Source organism: Ziziphus jujuba, chromosome 1 (assembly GCF_031755915.1).
Source record: "Ziziphus jujuba cultivar Dongzao chromosome 1, ASM3175591v1".
Classification (NCBI taxonomy): Eukaryota; Viridiplantae; Streptophyta; class Magnoliopsida; order Rosales; family Rhamnaceae; genus Ziziphus; species Ziziphus jujuba.
The window spans coordinates 44,961,749-44,980,490 of NC_083379.1; the positions used below are offsets into that span (position 1 = coordinate 44,961,749).

At 42.1% G+C, this 18,742-nt stretch overlaps 1 protein-coding gene across 26 annotated transcripts in view; it reads left to right on the forward strand.

Moving 5' to 3' along the window:
- Positions 1 to 18,742, forward strand: part of LOC125421980 (probable Xaa-Pro aminopeptidase P) — a 29,042-nt gene continuing 10,300 nt past the window's right edge. For 12 of the 26 annotated variants that reach the window (XR_009635320.1, XR_009635323.1, XR_009635326.1 and 9 more), the window contains exon 1: positions 1,590 to 3,295. The gene's annotated coding sequence lies outside the window, so the exon portion shown is untranslated. The other 14 variants (XR_009635319.1, XR_009635321.1, XR_009635314.1 and 11 more) reach the window with 13 other exon arrangements.

Genomic DNA, 18,742 nt, shown 5'->3' on the forward strand with positions numbered 1-18,742 from the left:
TCAAAACCAATTCATACTACGAAACTTAAAGAGCAATGGTTCAGTATCCAATTTGCCATGCTTTACAGAGTGAAGGTTAAGTTATCGGCCACAGTAATCTAAACACTCTGACGCAACTTTAGAGGAGAAAACAGTAAAGGGAGAGAGAAAAACGGAATAGAGAGCGGAAAAAAAAAAAAAAACAATGCAAATGGAAAACAAAGAGTTTGACAGACGAGCTTCATCCGAAGACTAGGCATGAAAATGTAAAAGGGGGAATTTGGCCCTATAGCCCTATTGGAAGGCCCTTAACGAAATCTACCCACCTCCTCTCAAATTTTTTTCATTTTACCATTTTAATTTTTAAGTTGCCCTTTTAAAATAGAAAAGCTATTTCATTTTTTCCCTTTAACAGGGCATGAAGAATAGAGGAATAGAAAGTGAGAGAGAATGGTGAGGTAGCTACTGGAGAGTTCTTTCAGCTCTGCCACATTCTTCTGGGTCTTGGCCTTGGACTCATTGCCTTAGCATTCTACTTGGTCGGCGAGCAGATCTACAACAAAACCCTTGGTCCTTCGTCCTTTTCTTCTTCTTGATCTGCTTTTATTTTGTTTTTATCAACTGTTGGGGAATAATTGGATGGGGGTTTGGGATTTTGGCATCGGGGAGATGGGTCAAGGAGATCGGACGAGTTAACCAGGTGCGAAGGAGTGGATGCTTTGAGATGCAGAGTTTCTTTGTTCATTGTATTATAAGCACCTCAAAACTAAATAGACCACAACTGGATGGTTAGACAACCGTGAAAGTCAATAACATTACAGATATTAATAGCATCATAAAACATCATTTCAAGACCCACCCTTCAGGTATTGCAATATTGGAAGAAGAAAAAGGTAATTGTTAATTTTCATTTGATTCATTATAGGTTTTTATGGTCATTAAAAGTTATCTGAAAATGTGAAAGATACGTTATATATTTGGAGATATAATTTATAGTCCCAATGTCTTATATCAAGGTGGAGACGTTGAATGAAAAATGAATGAGGTTTAAGAACAAAGGGCTGTTTGATAGGAAATATCATTTTTATTTTGTGATATTTGTGGAAAAAGTAAAACATAGTTTTGGGAATTTTTTTAGAGTATTAGTTTTATTTTATGATCTTTGTGGAAAAAGTAAAACATAGTTTCGGAAATTTTTTAGAGGGGAAGCAATGGTTCTTATATGATCATAATGAGATTGTTGAATCTGGTCATAATTTTTCTATTAGCTTTTTAAGATCTTCAAAATTAAAACAAATTTAGATTTGAATAAGATTCTAAATTTAGTTTCAACAATTATTTGTTTGTACGAGAATATTGACTATGATGAATGTATATATATATATATATTTATATTGAAGAAGATATAGTTTTGAGGCAGACTATTATGATTAGCAAGATTTTCACGTATATGTACTTTCAACAGTTTTCAATCTTAGTTTGACTCTCTTTCATTTCCTCTCTACCTCAAATCTTGCTTCTTCAAATCTGTCTATGAAACAATTCCAACATCTAAGGCCAATGGCTTTCTGAATCCATTGCCTCAACTCCAAACATGCATCAAGGTACTTGATTGTAAACTATATATATATATATATATATATATTTAATATGAATTATGAATTCTTAGGTAATTTCAATATGTTTTATGATCAACTGGAGATTAACCGCTACTTTTTTTATCTAGTTAGAGATGTTGATTGAAAATAATGGGATGTTGAGTTCTTGAAATGTACCATTGGAAACAGAGGAAGAATGACTTTTAATTTTTATGTGAAATTTCTATTTTATGTGTTGGTATTTTTAGAAAAATAAATGGACTTTTTAACAGTTGAAAGCAAATGGTTCTAACATTTATGGATAGGATTGCCTAAAGGCAATATATAAATCCATTCTTTCATCTTCTATTTTAATTAGTGAAAAAGTAAATTTACACCCCTATTTTTTATTTCTTTCATGCACAAACTATTATATATATATATATATATTACACGCATTGGTAACAATGGGTTATAATGGTTTTTTCAAAGGATAACTCATGGGCTAGGTTTATCTTAGGATTGCATTTTTCATGTTGCCAAGACATAATAAGTTATTGTGGAGATTGGTGGCTCAAAAAAGGAGGTATAATATTAAACCAAAAGTATATTAAAATGAACTTTACACAACTTTATTATCAATGAAAGACATAAATATTTGGAATATATTTCTATTTCATTTACCTTTACAGAGTTTTTAGTCATGATTCATTCAAGAAAAAAAGGTATATATTAAATCATAATTTTAGTTCTTAGGTTGCTGCAAATACATATCGATGGTAGAATGTGATGATCACATATTAGAAAATTTTAAGACCTATTCCATTTTTCTATATTAAGCCCCCTCAGACTATCGCACTTGCAAATTTTGATGATCCAATTGGAAATTTCTCCAATAATCATCGAGAAGATTATATATTTTGGAGTTAATATTCTTTGTCTTGTGATATTGGATAAGAGTCAGACTTTATATTTCATTTGTTGCTCAGATTAATATTCATATGTTTTCTACATTGAAAAACATTTAATTTTTGTGGTTAGGTTGAGATACTAGTTTTGTACATTTGAAATTTGACTCCTAACAAATTCTGCATAATGGTTGCACCTCAGTTGAAGAGTTTTGAAGATCTTCTATCAACTACAGTAAACTCTGTGAGTTGATTATTTGAATTCTACATAGAGCAGGTAATTCACCATAAGAATTCTGATAGCAGTTATATTTCTTGGTGGTAATCTACCTAAAACAAATTTGCGAAAGGAAGGTGTATTTGCTATATGATAATAATAAGTCCGATATATAGCTGCATTAATGTTGCTATGGTTGTAAGACAAAATTTTGACAACTATATAACATGAAGAGTGCAAATCTCATTTTCTCAAAAAAATTTATTATTATCTGAAAAATTATAATGCATTGAATTGGTTTTCAATTATTCTCCTCCAATAATGTTAAATGCATATGAATCATTATAGAAATTTTATTGTTTAGTTTCAATTCAAAGCTGTGTTATTTTTCAATTATTCTCCTCCAATAATGTTAAATGCATATGAATCATTATAGAAATTTTATTGTTTAGTTTCAATTCAAAGCTGTGTTATATTCCGAGCTCTATGAATGTCCTTAAAATTTGGCCTCATAAGTTTTACTTTTGATAGCTCAAAACTCAGGAGGTTAAGAAGGAACTCACAGACAGGGACGTTCAGGAGGGTTTTGACATTACTCTTACAAAACATAAGGGGTAGGTGTAACACCCCGTCCCGAATCGCACCGGAATCCGTGCACGTTGACCGAGGTTGACTGTTGACCGTTGACCAAAGGGGTCAAAAGTTGACTTTTTGACTCGGTGGGAATTTCGAGATGACTAGGGCACCGTGGCGAAGTGCACGATGCCACGAGTTCGTAGACTGGTAGCACGTCGAAAACGGAGCTACGGTTTGAAAGTTATGGACGAAACAAGTTGCGGTCCAAACTGTCCAAGGGGTGCCGGAGTTGACTTTTTGTTTATGGGGAATTGAGCTTTGACTCATACATGGTTGTGAAGTGCTCGTCGATACGAGTTCACAGACTAGCGGCACGCTCAAAACGGACATCCGGTTAAAAAGTTATGGACGTTTGAAGTTTACCGGATACCGTATTATTTTAATGTTTTTGGGTCGTGAACAGTGAAATGCCACGTGTCAGCTTCTGAGTGGTCCACGTGGCATGAACAGTGTCACACAGGGTTTTAATTTTGAAAAACTCTCGGGGAAGAGAGAGAAAGAGAGAGAAGAGAGAGAAAGAGAGAGAGGAGAGAGAAAGAGAGAGAGAGGACCCGCCGGCCGCCGGCCATTTTTACGTTTTTCCGGCCTAGTTACTGTACACGCGCCGGCCAGCCAGATTGCCCACCTCATTTCCGGCAAAACCTCCAAATTTCACGGCGAACGGCCGCCGGACGCGCCCGGATCGGACGTCCGAAGTTTGGCGGCGATTTTTCCCCTCCACCGCCGGCCACCGCGAATCGGCACTGTTTCGGCCATTTTCCGGCCACACGCGCCTGACAGCCTTGATCCTCTCCTCAAGTCCGGCCTACCCACCAAAAATCACGGCCATCGGACCACCGACGCGCCGGGATCGGAGCGTTTTCCGGCGAGGGGTCGAAAATCTTCAAACGGTGATTTCTCCGCCGTCCGACCTCCGTTTTGCTCACCGTCGGTCCCGTTGGATTGCTCTCCTCACGATCTACAAATCTGCAAAATTTCACAGCAAACGGCCACCGTCGGAAATTACTGTTCCGGCGACGGTTGCCGGTGACGTGGCGGCCCGCCGGAAATTACTGTTCCGGCGAGTACCCGAAAATTCCGGCCAGCTCCAGTCCGCAGTGTTCGACCTCCTGAACCCAAATCCGACTTCCGTTTCCACCAATTCGCGACGGTTTGGGAGAATTGCAGAGCCGAAACCCGAAAAGCTTCCCGATAAAATTCCGACCCCGTCGGGTACGATCATCGGAAATTAAGACCGGATCTGTGATTAGCATCACTCGAGCTTCGATTCGGTATATAATTCGTAAATTTTAGTTATCGTTTGTGTTTTGACCCCCCGGGTACCGGGTATTATTTACCCGAATAAAATATTAATTTATTTGACTGTCTGTGAATTTTGTTCTAGGAGCACCGGTGAGTCGTAGAATTGATCCCGTAGTGGATCATGGGTTAATTGCGTGCTCCAGGTGAGTGACCCACCTTCAAATTAATTTTGGGGAATTTAATTGATGAATATATTATGTGTGAATTAAATATTTGGAATTTAATTTCTATGTGCCAAATATTTATTGGATTTATTGTAGAATTATTTATGAATTTATTGGATTTAAGAAAATGCGAATTCTACAAATTTATGCCGTGTGGAATTATTTTATGGTTTTGAGGATTTTGAAATTGGTGTGGTTTTAATGGTAAATTGGGCACGATTTGAATTTCAAATATTTCAAGGAAAATATTTGGTTATGTTGGTGATTTCAAGTTTTATAAAATATGCCCATAAAATATTATGGGATTTGATTATGATATTTCGAGAAATTATTTATGCTTGGAAAAAATGTGGATATTTGAATTGATGGATTTGGGAGTTGGTGGATTTGAAAATCATGGAATTTATGGCATTGATTACAAAGAAATTGTGGGAAAATTCCCGGTTCAAGCGGATGGATTATGCCCGCTATGCTTATGAAAAATGTGAAATTTGTTTTATGATTTAAATTTATGGATTTTATAATTTTTAGATGCACCGTGCACGTACTGGTGTTCTGATTATGTGATATGGTATATGTGATATGGTTAGTGTGCACACGGTTGTGATTAGCGCGCAGGTGGGTGTGAGTAGCGCGCGGTTGATATTATGAGGGTGTCCTGTGGATGCCATCGGAGAGGGCGGCCACCCCCCTTTGGCCGGGACACCAGGTTAGCAGCGGCGCTGTGGGACGCCACGCGACCGTATGCCGGTTTCTCTCTATAACCTCCTGTCTGGCGGTACCTTGGGACGCTGGGTACTGTTGGCGCCACTGGTATATAGTGGGTGCATCAAATGATTTTCAGAACTGTGTTTTAAAAATAAAATGTTTGGAAACTGAATTGGAATTAAAAATATAATTGTTACCGCTTCTGGTATTTAATTGATGTTTTGGTTTTCGGGGAATATGGATAAAGGGTTTTGTGAAATTGTTTTAAAAGGGGAACCTTTCCAACTGAGAGAATTGTAAGGGTTTTGAGAGAAATTATTATTTCCAAATAATTATTATTTATACTTATTACTGTGATATTATATGGTATAGTAGCAGGGTCGCTCACTGAGATGATTAGCATCTCACACTCTTAAATTCCGTTCCTCTAGGTTCCAGGTTGTCGGTGTTCATTCGGAGCGGACTTGATCTTCCTCGCTGTTTTACTTCGTGAAGTACCCTGTTATTCTTTTATTGCAGTTGTAATATTTCTTTCACTCTTGTTGTATTTATTTTGCACTGGATTACTGTATTTATTTTTTTTAAGTGCTGCAATTTGTGGAACCAATTTGTAGTTTGTGGGAGGAATAAGGGGATATTTTTGAAGTGTGTTTTCAGTGCAGGTAAATTTGTGGTAAGTAAATCCCTTAGAGGAGGTGCTGCCGGATTTTCCGTTGGAAGGTTCGGTGGTATTTCCCTGGGATCAGGGCTGTCTAGGGTTCCGGAGGAGGAATTCTGGACGGGTCCTGACAGTTGGTATCAGAGCTCTAGGTTCTAGTATTTCGAAGGGACTGTGCATTGTTGTGCATCCTATCCGTGTTTAATCTCTCGTTTTACCCGTGTGAAAGCTTTCTTTCCGTTTGTCTCGAAGTAAATTCGTTGCCCGAGTTTGAATAACTCTAATCTTCGAGGGTGTCAATTAGGATCATCTAGCCTAACGGGGAATTCCTATGGCCTAGTCGATGGTCGAGGATGCCTTTTCTTTTTGAAGGTCAAGCTTATCATCGTGAATGGTATCCGTTTCGTTCATGGAGAAGAATGATGATTGCCTAAGGATGTGTGTCGATCGATTTCAAGGCGTCAAAATATTTTCCCGATCGATTATCAAAATTTAAATGCTTTTCAAGGTGTTTTATTCAAGTATTTTTGGTTTGTGTTCATACATGTATCTGTATGTTATATTGTTTGATATTATACTGCACCATATGGAGGCGGCGAACCAATGTGGTCCATGTAGAGCTAGCCCCATGATCATGTTGCCTACGAGCCCGGGAAATTGGACGGCCAATATAGGCAACCACCCTGGTTTGTATTGGTAGCAGAGTGTCGGCGACAGTTGGAATCATGGATTACGTAACATGTAGAAGGTGTCGTACGTACCTCCATTACAAGCGTGCATATTTTATTTTATGCTATGGATTTTAAGATATGAATTTCAATGTGGAGTTTTAACAATTGCCTATGCAAGTTAGGTATATTTGAAAAATATATTTTATTATTTGTTTATTGTTATGGTTTTTCCAAAAGCGACTTAAGGTTAAGTATCGCCAATTAAGAATCCAAAGCAGGGTATCGTTGAGTTCAAAAAGGAGATCTTAAAGGAAGCACGTGATTCAAAGTATGCGATACACCCCAAGGGTACCAAGACGTATGGAATGCTCACTGGATGACATGGTGGTTTGGCACGATAAAGGAAGTTGCAAGATCCGAATAAAGGTACTTAAGTCACCGACAAGTAAAGTAGGGAGATGTAAACATGGATTTCGTGCTTAAACTATCATTCACAAAGAGAAGGTACGATAGCGTTTAGAGAATCAAGCAAGCTCCGGATAGCGACTAAAGTTCTACTTGGTGGTTGATGAGGTTAATGAGATGAGGATGATTCCTTAGGCATGGTTGGATGTTTAAGCATGGTTATTTTCATTCTAGAAGCTAAGATCTTGATATTTTATTTCCTTGGAGATTTAAGGTTCGTATTGATGGTGCTTCATCGATTCAAGGTGGTTGATATTGTTGGTGATAATTTACAATGATAAGGAGTATGATTTTTGGGACGGAGTTAGAATTTAAGAAGTGTGGGTTAAGGATCTAGTGATTTGTTCATAGTATTGGTGGTGATGCTAGAATTAAGATTTAAATTTCTTATTGCTTGAGGTGTGGATTCATGGAATTTATTTGAAATGAGGGAAACTTAGGGTTTTCAAGAATGGTATTTGGATGTTGAGAATTTTATTCATGACCTTGATGAATTTAGTTAAAAGAAAGATTGATGTTTGTCGAGGTTAAGACTATTGGTTAATCAATGAGGAGCAAGGGTTTTATAATTGTAAGTACTAGGAGGGTAATCGAAGACAAGTGAATTAATCTCAACCTTAACTTGGTGATACCAGTATTTGAGGAAATTAGACTTAAGTTCTAATCTTACCTTTTGGATTGCTGATCGAGTTACGAGAGTTGGTTGTTGGTTTAAGGATGCATGCTTTAGAAGCACCTTATGGTTAGCGTTCGACTATGACCAAGACTTGTAGATCGTGTTCTCGTGGACCAATTTGACTATCCTTAATTAGTGGGCATGAGAAGGAAAGTTGCACAAGAGGGAAGTTAAAGTCACTATTAGGCGAATGTAGTGGCAGATGCTTTGAGTAGGAAGGCTACTGGATCCCTTGCTCACATCCAAGTCATCCAACTACCTCTCATGGTGGAGTTGAAGAAGATGGGGGTGTTAATGCATATGCATCCTTTAGGAGTTCTCATGGCTAGCTTCCAGGTACGACCGGTGTTGGTGGATCGTATAGTAGAGACCCAAATGGAAGATCCTAAGTTGAGGACAATTAAGGGCAAGGTACAAGAAGGTCTTGATCCGGAATTTTCCATAAGGAGGGATGGAGCCCTCGTGTATAAAGGACGACTTTGTGTTCCGGATATTCTAGGACTCAAGAAGGAGATTTTAGAGGAGGCGCATAGCTCGATGTATGCGATGCATCCGGGAAGTACCAAGATGTACCGGACGCTTGTTAAGTATTATTGGTGGATTGGTATGAAGAGAGAAGTGGCAGACTTCGTATCAAAGTGTTTGATTTGTCAACAAGTGAAAGCAGAAAGACAGAAGCCTTCGGGACTACTCCAACCTTTACCGATTCCCGTGTGGAAGTGGGAAGAACTCAACATGGACTTCGTATTCAAGCTTCCTTCCACACCTAGAAGGTACGACGGCATTTGGGTAATCATTGATCGTCTCACCAAGTCGGCACACTTCCTACCGGTGCGAGAACGTTTTTCACCCGAGAAGTTAGCCCAGTTGTTCGTGCAAGGCATACGTGGGATCAGTTCAAGATGGCCTTTTCTACTGAGTTTTGTCCTCCTGCCTACCGTGAAGCAAGAAGGAGAGAGTTCGAAGAACTACGACAGGGGAACATGACGGTGACAGAGTACGAGAGGAGATTCCGAGAACTATCAGAATTCTACATGCACCTAATTCCCGACGATCACACGAAGAAGGGATGCAGCGCTCGAGCTAGAGAGACAGGAGGAGATACACAGACCCTCAAGGCGCAGATCTTTCGAAGGTTCGTATAGCGGAGTACCTCGACAGGGGGCAGCTAAGAAAGGCCATAGCTCAGGCTCAGACAATGATGGGTTAAGCCCACGAGGCAGATTCCAGAGGAGAGATAGTTATCGCATGCCCCAGCCAGCTCGCCATTCGATCAGTGTGGATGCAAGCTTGTATCAGCAGTCACGCATTAGTTCTCCGCGGATTTGTCCACTTTGTAGGGGGAATCATTCTGGGCAGTGTCAGATGGATGGTTTATGCTTTCGGTGTGGGCAGCCAGGCCACATAAGGAGGGATTGCCCTTATGGTAGCAGCAGTGTGCTAGAAGCAGGTCGACGGACACAGCATACGGGGATATTTCCAGGACAGAGTTCCCAGGGGAGTCAGCCAGTAGGAGTTTCTTCGGGATCAGTACAGCCGTCTGCAGGATCGAGTCGAGGTAGAGGAAGGAGACCCCAGCAGACAAGTCAAGGCCGGGTGTTTGCTATGACGCAGCAGGGAGCCAGGACTACGCCCGACGATTTCACAGATCAAGGGATGGAAACAGACCTGATCCTGTTGGATCTATCCGGACTTGAAGTAGTGTTGGGCATGGATTGGTTGGCAAGGAACCACTTGGTCGAGGAAGCAACGTGGGAACCCGAAGCACAGATGCGTGAGCAGTACCCGTATCTGTTCCAGTGACGTGCGGAAATTTCGAGGACGAAATTTTTGTAAGGGGGGAAGGCTGTAACACCCCGTCCCGAATCGCACCGGAATCCGTGCACGTTGACCGAGGTTGACTGTTGACCGTTGACCAAAGGGGTCAAAAGTTGACTTTTTGACTCGGTGGGAATTTCGAGATGACTAGGGCACCGTGGCGAAGTGCACGATGCCACGAGTTCGTAGACTGGTAGCACGTCGAAAACGGAGCTACGGTTTGAAAGTTATGGACGAAACAAGTTGCGGTCCAAACTGTCCAAGGGGTGCCGGAGTTGACTTTTTGTTTATGGGGAATTGAGCTTTGACTCATACATGGTTGTGAAGTGCTCGTCGATACGAGTTCACAGACTAGCGGCACGCTCAAAACGGACATCCGGTTAAAAAGTTATGGACGTTTGAAGTTTACCGGATACCGTATTATTTTAATGTTTTTGGGTCGTGAACAGTGAAATGCCACGTGTCAGCTTCTGAGTGGTCCACGTGGCATGAACAGTGTCACACAGGGTTTTAATTTTGAAAAACTCTCGGGGAAGAGAGAGAAAGAGAGAGAAGAGAGAGAAAGAGAGAGAGGAGAGAGAAAGAGAGAGAGAGGACCCGCCGGCCGCCGGCCATTTTTACGTTTTTCCGGCCTAGTTACTGTACACGCGCCGGCCAGCCAGATTGCCCACCTCATTTCCGGCAAAACCTCCAAATTTCACGGCGAACGGCCGCCGGACGCGCCCGGATCGGACGTCCGAAGTTTGGCGGCGATTTTTCCCCTCCACCGCCGGCCACCGCGAATCGGCACTGTTCCGGCCATTTTCCGGCCACACGCGCCTGACAGCCTTGATCCTCTCCTCAAGTCCGGCCTACCCACCAAAAATCACGGCCATCGGACCACCGACGCGCCGGGATCGGAGCGTTTTCCGGCGAGGGGTCGAAAATCTTCAAACGGTGATTTCTCCGCCGTCCGACCTCCGTTTTGCTCACCGTCGGTCCCGTTGGATTGCTCTCCTCACGATCTACAAATCTGCAAAATTTCACAGCAAACGGCCACCGTCGGAAATTACTGTTCCGGCGACGGTTGCCGGTGACGTGGCGGCCCGCCGGAAATTACTGTTCCGGCGAGTACCCGAAAATTCCGGCCAGCTCCAGTCCGCAGTGTTCGACCTCCTGAACCCAAATCCGACTTCCGTTTCCACCAATTCGCGACGGTTTGGGAGAATTGCAGAGCCGAAACCCGAAAAGCTTCCCGATAAAATTCCGACCCCGTCGGGTACGATCATCGGAAATTAAGACCGGATCTGTGATTAGCATCACTCGAGCTTCGATTCGGTATATAATTCGTAAATTTTAGTTATCGTTTGTGTTTTGACCCCCCGGGTACCGGGTATTATTTACCCGAATAAAATATTAATTTATTTGACTGTCTGTGAATTTTGTTCTAGGAGCACCGGTGAGTCGTAGAATTGATCCCGTAGTGGATCATGGGTTAATTGCGTGCTCCAGGTGAGTGACCCACCTTCAAATTAATTTTGGGGAATTTAATTGATGAATATATTATGTGTGAATTAAATATTTGGAATTTAATTTCTATGTGCCAAATATTTATTGGATTTATTGTAGAATTATTTATGAATTTATTGGATTTAAGAAAATGCGAATTCTACAAATTTATGCCGTGTGGAATTATTTTATGGTTTTGAGGATTTTGAAATTGGTGTGGTTTTAATGGTAAATTGGGCACGATTTGAATTTCAAATATTTCAAGGAAAATATTTGGTTATGTTGGTGATTTCAAGTTTTATAAAATATGCCCATAAAATATTATGGGATTTGATTATGATATTTCGAGAAATTATTTATGCTTGGAAAAAATGTGGATATTTGAATTGATGGATTTGGGAGTTGGTGGATTTGAAAATCATGGAATTTATGGCATTGATTACAAAGAAATTGTGGGAAAATTCCCGGTTCAAGCGGATGGATTATGCCCGCTATGCTTATGAAAAATGTGAAATTTGTTTTATGATTTAAATTTATGGATTTTATAATTTTTAGATGCACCGTGCACGTACTGGTGTTCTGATTATGTGATATGGTATATGTGATATGGTTAGTGTGCACACGGTTGTGATTAGCGCGCAGGTGGGTGTGAGTAGCGCGCGGTTGATATTATGAGGGTGTCCTGTGGATGCCATCGGAGAGGGCGGCCACCCCCCTTTGGCCGGGACACCAGGTTAGCAGCGGCGCTGTGGGACGCCACGCGACCGTATGCCGGTTTCTCTCTATAACCTCCTGTCTGGCGGTACCTTGGGACGCTGGGTACTGTTGGCGCCACTGGTATATAGTGGGTGCATCAAATGATTTTCAGAACTGTGTTTTAAAAATAAAATGTTTGGAAACTGAATTGGAATTAAAAATATAATTGTTACCGCTTCTGGTATTTAATTGATGTTTTGGTTTTCGGGGAATATGGATAAAGGGTTTTGTGAAATTGTTTTAAAAGGGGAACCTTTCCAACTGAGAGAATTGTAAGGGTTTTGAGAGAAATTATTATTTCCAAATAATTATTATTTATACTTATTACTGTGATATTATATGGTATAGTAGCAGGGTCGCTCACTGAGATGATTAGCATCTCACACTCTTAAATTCCGTTCCTCTAGGTTCCAGGTTGTCGGTGTTCATTCGGAGCGGACTTGATCTTCCTCGCTGTTTTACTTCGTGAAGTACCCTGTTATTCTTTTATTGCAGTTGTAATATTTCTTTCACTCTTGTTGTATTTATTTTGCACTGGATTACTGTATTTATTTTTTTTAAGTGCTGCAATTTGTGGAACCAATTTGTAGTTTGTGGGAGGAATAAGGGGATATTTTTGAAGTGTGTTTTCAGTGCAGGTAAATTTGTGGTAAGTAAATCCCTTAGAGGAGGTGCTGCCGGATTTTCCGTTGGAAGGTTCGGTGGTATTTCCCTGGGATCAGGGCTGTCTAGGGTTCCGGAGGAGGAATTCTGGACGGGTCCTGACAGTTGGTATCAGAGCTCTAGGTTCTAGTATTTCGAAGGGACTGTGCATTGTTGTGCATCCTATCCGTGTTTAATCTCTCGTTTTACCCGTGTGAAAGCTTTCTTTCCGTTTGTCTCGAAGTAAATTCGTTGCCCGAGTTTGAATAACTCTAATCTTCGAGGGTGTCAATTAGGATCATCTAGCCTAACGGGGAATTCCTATGGCCTAGTCGATGGTCGAGGATGCCTTTTCTTTTTGAAGGTCAAGCTTATCATCGTGAATGGTATCCGTTTCGTTCATGGAGAAGAATGATGATTGCCTAAGGATGTGTGTCGATCGATTTCAAGGCGTCAAAATATTTTCCCGATCGATTATCAAAATTTAAATGCTTTTCAAGGTGTTTTATTCAAGTATTTTTGGTTTGTGTTCATACATGTATCTGTATGTTATATTGTTTGATATTATACTGCACCATATGGAGGCGGCGAACCAATGTGGTCCATGTAGAGCTAGCCCCATGATCATGTTGCCTACGAGCCCGGGAAATTGGACGGCCAATATAGGCAACCACCCTGGTTTGTATTGGTAGCAGAGTGTCGGCGACAGTTGGAATCATGGATTACGTAACATGTAGAAGGTGTCGTACGTACCTCCATTACAAGCGTGCATATTTTATTTTATGCTATGGATTTTAAGATATGAATTTCAATGTGGAGTTTTAACAATTGCCTATGCAAGTTAGGTATATTTGAAAAATATATTTTATTATTTGTTTATTGTTATGGTTTTTCCAAAAGCGACTTAAGGTTAAGTATCGCCAATTAAGAATCCAAAGCAGGGTATCGTTGAGTTCAAAAAGGAGATCTTAAAGGAAGCACGTGATTCAAAGTATGCGATACACCCCAAGGGTACCAAGACGTATGGAATGCTCACTGGATGACATGGTGGTTTGGCACGATAAAGGAAGTTGCAAGATCCGAATAAAGGTACTTAAGTCACCGACAAGTAAAGTAGGGAGATGTAAACATGGATTTCGTGCTTAAACTATCATTCACAAAGAGAAGGTACGATAGCGTTTAGAGAATCAAGCAAGCTCCGGATAGCGACTAAAGTTCTACTTGGTGGTTGATGAGGTTAATGAGATGAGGATGATTCCTTAGGCATGGTTGGATGTTTAAGCATGGTTATTTTCATTCTAGAAGCTAAGATCTTGATATTTTATTTCCTTGGAGATTTAAGGTTCGTATTGATGGTGCTTCATCGATTCAAGGTGGTTGATATTGTTGGTGATAATTTACAATGATAAGGAGTATGATTTTTGGGACGGAGTTAGAATTTAAGAAGTGTGGGTTAAGGATCTAGTGATTTGTTCATAGTATTGGTGGTGATGCTAGAATTAAGATTTAAATTTCTTATTGCTTGAGGTGTGGATTCATGGAATTTATTTGAAATGAGGGAAACTTAGGGTTTTCAAGAATGGTATTTGGATGTTGAGAATTTTATTCATGACCTTGATGAATTTAGTTAAAAGAAAGATTGATGTTTGTCGAGGTTAAGACTATTGGTTAATCAATGAGGAGCAAGGGTTTTATAATTGTAAGTACTAGGAGGGTAATCGAAGACAAGTGAATTAATCTCAACCTTAACTTGGTGATACCAGTATTTGAGGAAATTAGACTTAAGTTCTAATCTTACCTTTTGGATTGCTGATCGAGTTACGAGAGTTGGTTGTTGGTTTAAGGATGCATGCTTTAGAAGCACCTTATGGTTAGCGTTCGACTATGACCAAGACTTGTAGATCGTGTTCTCGTGGACCAATTTGACTATCCTTAATTAGTGGGCATGAGAAGGAAAGTTGCACAAGAGGGAAGTTAAAGTCACTATTAGGCGAATGTAGTGGCAGATGCTTTGAGTAGGAAGGCTACTGGATCCCTTGCTCACATCCAAGTCATCCAACTACCTCTCATGGTGGAGTTGAAGAAGATGGGGGTGTTAATGCATATGCATCCTTTAGGAGTTCTCATGGCTAGCTTCCAGGTACGACCGGTGTTGGTGGATCGTATAGTAGAGACCCAAATGGAAGATCCTAAGTTGAGGACAATTAAGGGCAAGGTACAAGAAGGTCTTGATCCGGAATTTTCCATAAGGAGGGATGGAGCCCTCGTGTATAAAGGACGACTTTGTGTTCCGGATATTCTAGGACTCAAGAAGGAGATTTTAGAGGAGGCGCATAGCTCGATGTATGCGATGCATCCGGGAAGTACCAAGATGTACCGGACGCTTGTTAAGTATTATTGGTGGATTGGTATGAAGAGAGAAGTGGCAGACTTCGTATCAAAGTGTTTGATTTGTCAACAAGTGAAAGCAGAAAGACAGAAGCCTTCGGGACTACTCCAACCTTTACCGATTCCCGTGTGGAAGTGGGAAGAACTCAACATGGACTTCGTATTCAAGCTTCCTTCCACACCTAGAAGGTACGACGGCATTTGGGTAATCATTGATCGTCTCACCAAGTCGGCACACTTCCTACCGGTGCGAGAACGTTTTTCACCCGAGAAGTTAGCCCAGTTGTTCGTGCAAGGCATACGTGGGATCAGTTCAAGATGGCCTTTTCTACTGAGTTTTGTCCTCCTGCCTACCGTGAAGCAAGAAGGAGAGAGTTCGAAGAACTACGACAGGGGAACATGACGGTGACAGAGTACGAGAGGAGATTCCGAGAACTATCAGAATTCTACATGCACCTAATTCCCGACGATCACACGAAGAAGGGATGCAGCGCTCGAGCTAGAGAGACAGGAGGAGATACACAGACCCTCAAGGCGCAGATCTTTCGAAGGTTCGTATAGCGGAGTACCTCGACAGGGGGCAGCTAAGAAAGGCCATAGCTCAGGCTCAGACAATGATGGGTTAAGCCCACGAGGCAGATTCCAGAGGAGAGATAGTTATCGCATGCCCCAGCCAGCTCGCCATTCGATCAGTGTGGATGCAAGCTTGTATCAGCAGTCACGCATTAGTTCTCCGCGGATTTGTCCACTTTGTAGGGGGAATCATTCTGGGCAGTGTCAGATGGATGGTTTATGCTTTCGGTGTGGGCAGCCAGGCCACATAAGGAGGGATTGCCCTTATGGTAGCAGCAGTGTGCTAGAAGCAGGTCGACGGACACAGCATACGGGGATATTTCCAGGACAGAGTTCCCAGGGGAGTCAGCCAGTAGGAGTTTCTTCGGGATCAGTACAGCCGTCTGCAGGATCGAGTCGAGGTAGAGGAAGGAGACCCCAGCAGACAAGTCAAGGCCGGGTGTTTGCTATGACGCAGCAGGGAGCCAGGACTACGCCCGACGATTTCACAGATCAAGGGATGGAAACAGACCTGATCCTGTTGGATCTATCCGGACTTGAAGTAGTGTTGGGCATGGATTGGTTGGCAAGGAACCACTTGGTCGAGGAAGCAACGTGGGAACCCGAAGCACAGATGCGTGAGCAGTACCCGTATCTGTTCCAGTGACGTGCGGAAATTTCGAGGACGAAATTTTTGTAAGGGGGGAAGGCTGTAACACCCCGTCCCGAATCGCACCGGAATCCGTGCACGTTGACCGAGGTTGACTGTTGACCGTTGACCAAAGGGGTCAAAAGTTGACTTTTTGACTCGGTGGGAATTTCGAGATGACTAGGGCACCGTGGCGAAGTGCACGATGCCACGAGTTCGTAGACTGGTAGCACGTCGAAAACGGAGCTACGGTTTGAAAGTTATGGACGAAACAAGTTGCGGTCCAAACTGTCCAAGGGGTGCCGGAGTTGACTTTTTGTTTATGGGGAATTGAGCTTTGACTCATACATGGTTGTGAAGTGCTCGTCGATACGAGTTCACAGACTAGCGGCACGCTCAAAACGGACATCCGGTTAAAAAGTTATGGACGTTTGAAGTTTACCGGATACCGTATTATTTTAATGTTTTTGGGTCGTGAACAGTGAAATGCCACGTGTCAGCTTCTGAGTGGTCCACGTGGCATGAACAGTGTCACACAGGGTTTTAATTTTGAAAAACTCTCGGGGAAGAGAGAGAAAGAGAGAGAAGAGAGAGAAAGAGAGAGAGGAGAGAGAAAGAGAGAGAGAGGACCCGCCGGCCGCCGGCCATTTTTACGTTTTTCCGGCCTAGTTACTGTACACGCGCCGGCCAGCCAGATTGCCCACCTCATTTCCGGCAAAACCTCCAAATTTCACGGCGAACGGCCGCCGGACGCGCCCGGATCGGACGTCCGAAGTTTGGCGGCGATTTTTCCCCTCCACCGCCGGCCACCGCGAATCGGCACTGTTCCGGCCATTTTCCGGCCACACGCGCCTGACAGCCTTGATCCTCTCCTCAAGTCCGGCCTACCCACCAAAAATCACGGCCATCGGACCACCGACGCGCCGGGATCGGAGCGTTTTCCGGCGAGGGGTCGAAAATCTTCAAACGGTGATTTCTCCGCCGTCCGACCTCCGTTTTGCTCACCGTCGGTCCCGTTGGATTGCTCTCCTCACGATCTACAAATCTGCAAAATTTCACAGCAAACGGCCACCGTCGGAAATTACTGTTCCGGCGACGGTTGCCGGTGACGTGGCGGCCCGCCGGAAATTACTGTTCCGGCGAGTACCCGAAAATTCCGGCCAGCTCCAGTCCGCAGTGTTCGACCTCCTGAACCCAAATCCGACTTCCGTTTCCACCAATTCGCGACGGTTTGGGAGAATTGCAGAGCCGAAACCCGAAAAGCTTCCCGATAAAATTCCGACCCCGTCGGGTACGATCATCGGAAATTAAGACCGGATCTGTGATTAGCATCACTCGAGCTTCGATTCGGTATATAATTCGTAAATTTTAGTTATCGTTTGTGTTTTGACCCCCCGGGTACCGGGTATTATTTACCCGAATAAAATATTAATTTATTTGACTGTCTGTGAATTTTGTTCTAGGAGCACCGGTGAGTCGTAGAATTGATCCCGTAGTGGATCATGGGTTAATTGCGTGCTCCAGGTGAGTGACCCACCTTCAAATTAATTTTGGGGAATTTAATTGATGAATATATTATGTGTGAATTAAATATTTGGAATTTAATTTCTATGTGCCAAATATTTATTGGATTTATTGTAGAATTATTTATGAATTTATTGGATTTAAGAAAATGCGAATTCTACAAATTTATGCCGTGTGGAATTATTTTATGGTTTTGAGGATTTTGAAATTGGTGTGGTTTTAATGGTAAATTGGGCACGATTTGAATTTCAAATATTTCAAGGAAAATATTTGGTTATGTTGGTGATTTCAAGTTTTATAAAATATGCCCATAAAATATTATGGGATTTGATTATGATATTTCGAGAAATTATTTATGCTTGGAAAAAATGTGGATATTTGAATTGATGGATTTGGGAGTTGGTGGATTTGAAAATCATGGAATTTATGGCATTGATTACAAAGAAATTGTGGGAAAATTCCCGGTTCAAGCGGATGGATTATGCCCGCTATGCTTATGAAAAATGTGAAATTTGTTTTATGATTTAAATTTATGGATTTTATAATTTTTAGATGCACCGTGCACGTACTGGTGTTCTGATTATGTGATATGGTATATGTGATATGGTTAGTGTGCACACGGTTGTGATTAGCGCGCAGGTGGGTGTGAGTAGCGCGCGGTTGATATTATGAGGGTGTCCTGTGGATGCCATCGGAGAGGGCGGCCACCCCCCTTTGGCCGGGACACCAGGTTAGCAGCGGCGCTGTGGGACGCCACGCGACCGTATGCCGGTTTCTCTCTATAACCTCCTGTCTGGCGGTACCTTGGGACGCTGGGTACTGTTGGCGCCACTGGTATATAGTGGGTGCATCAAATGATTTTCAGAACTGTGTTTTAAAAATAAAATGTTTGGAAACTGAATTGGAATTAAAAATATAATTGTTACCGCTTCTGGTATTTAATTGATGTTTTGGTTTTCGGGGA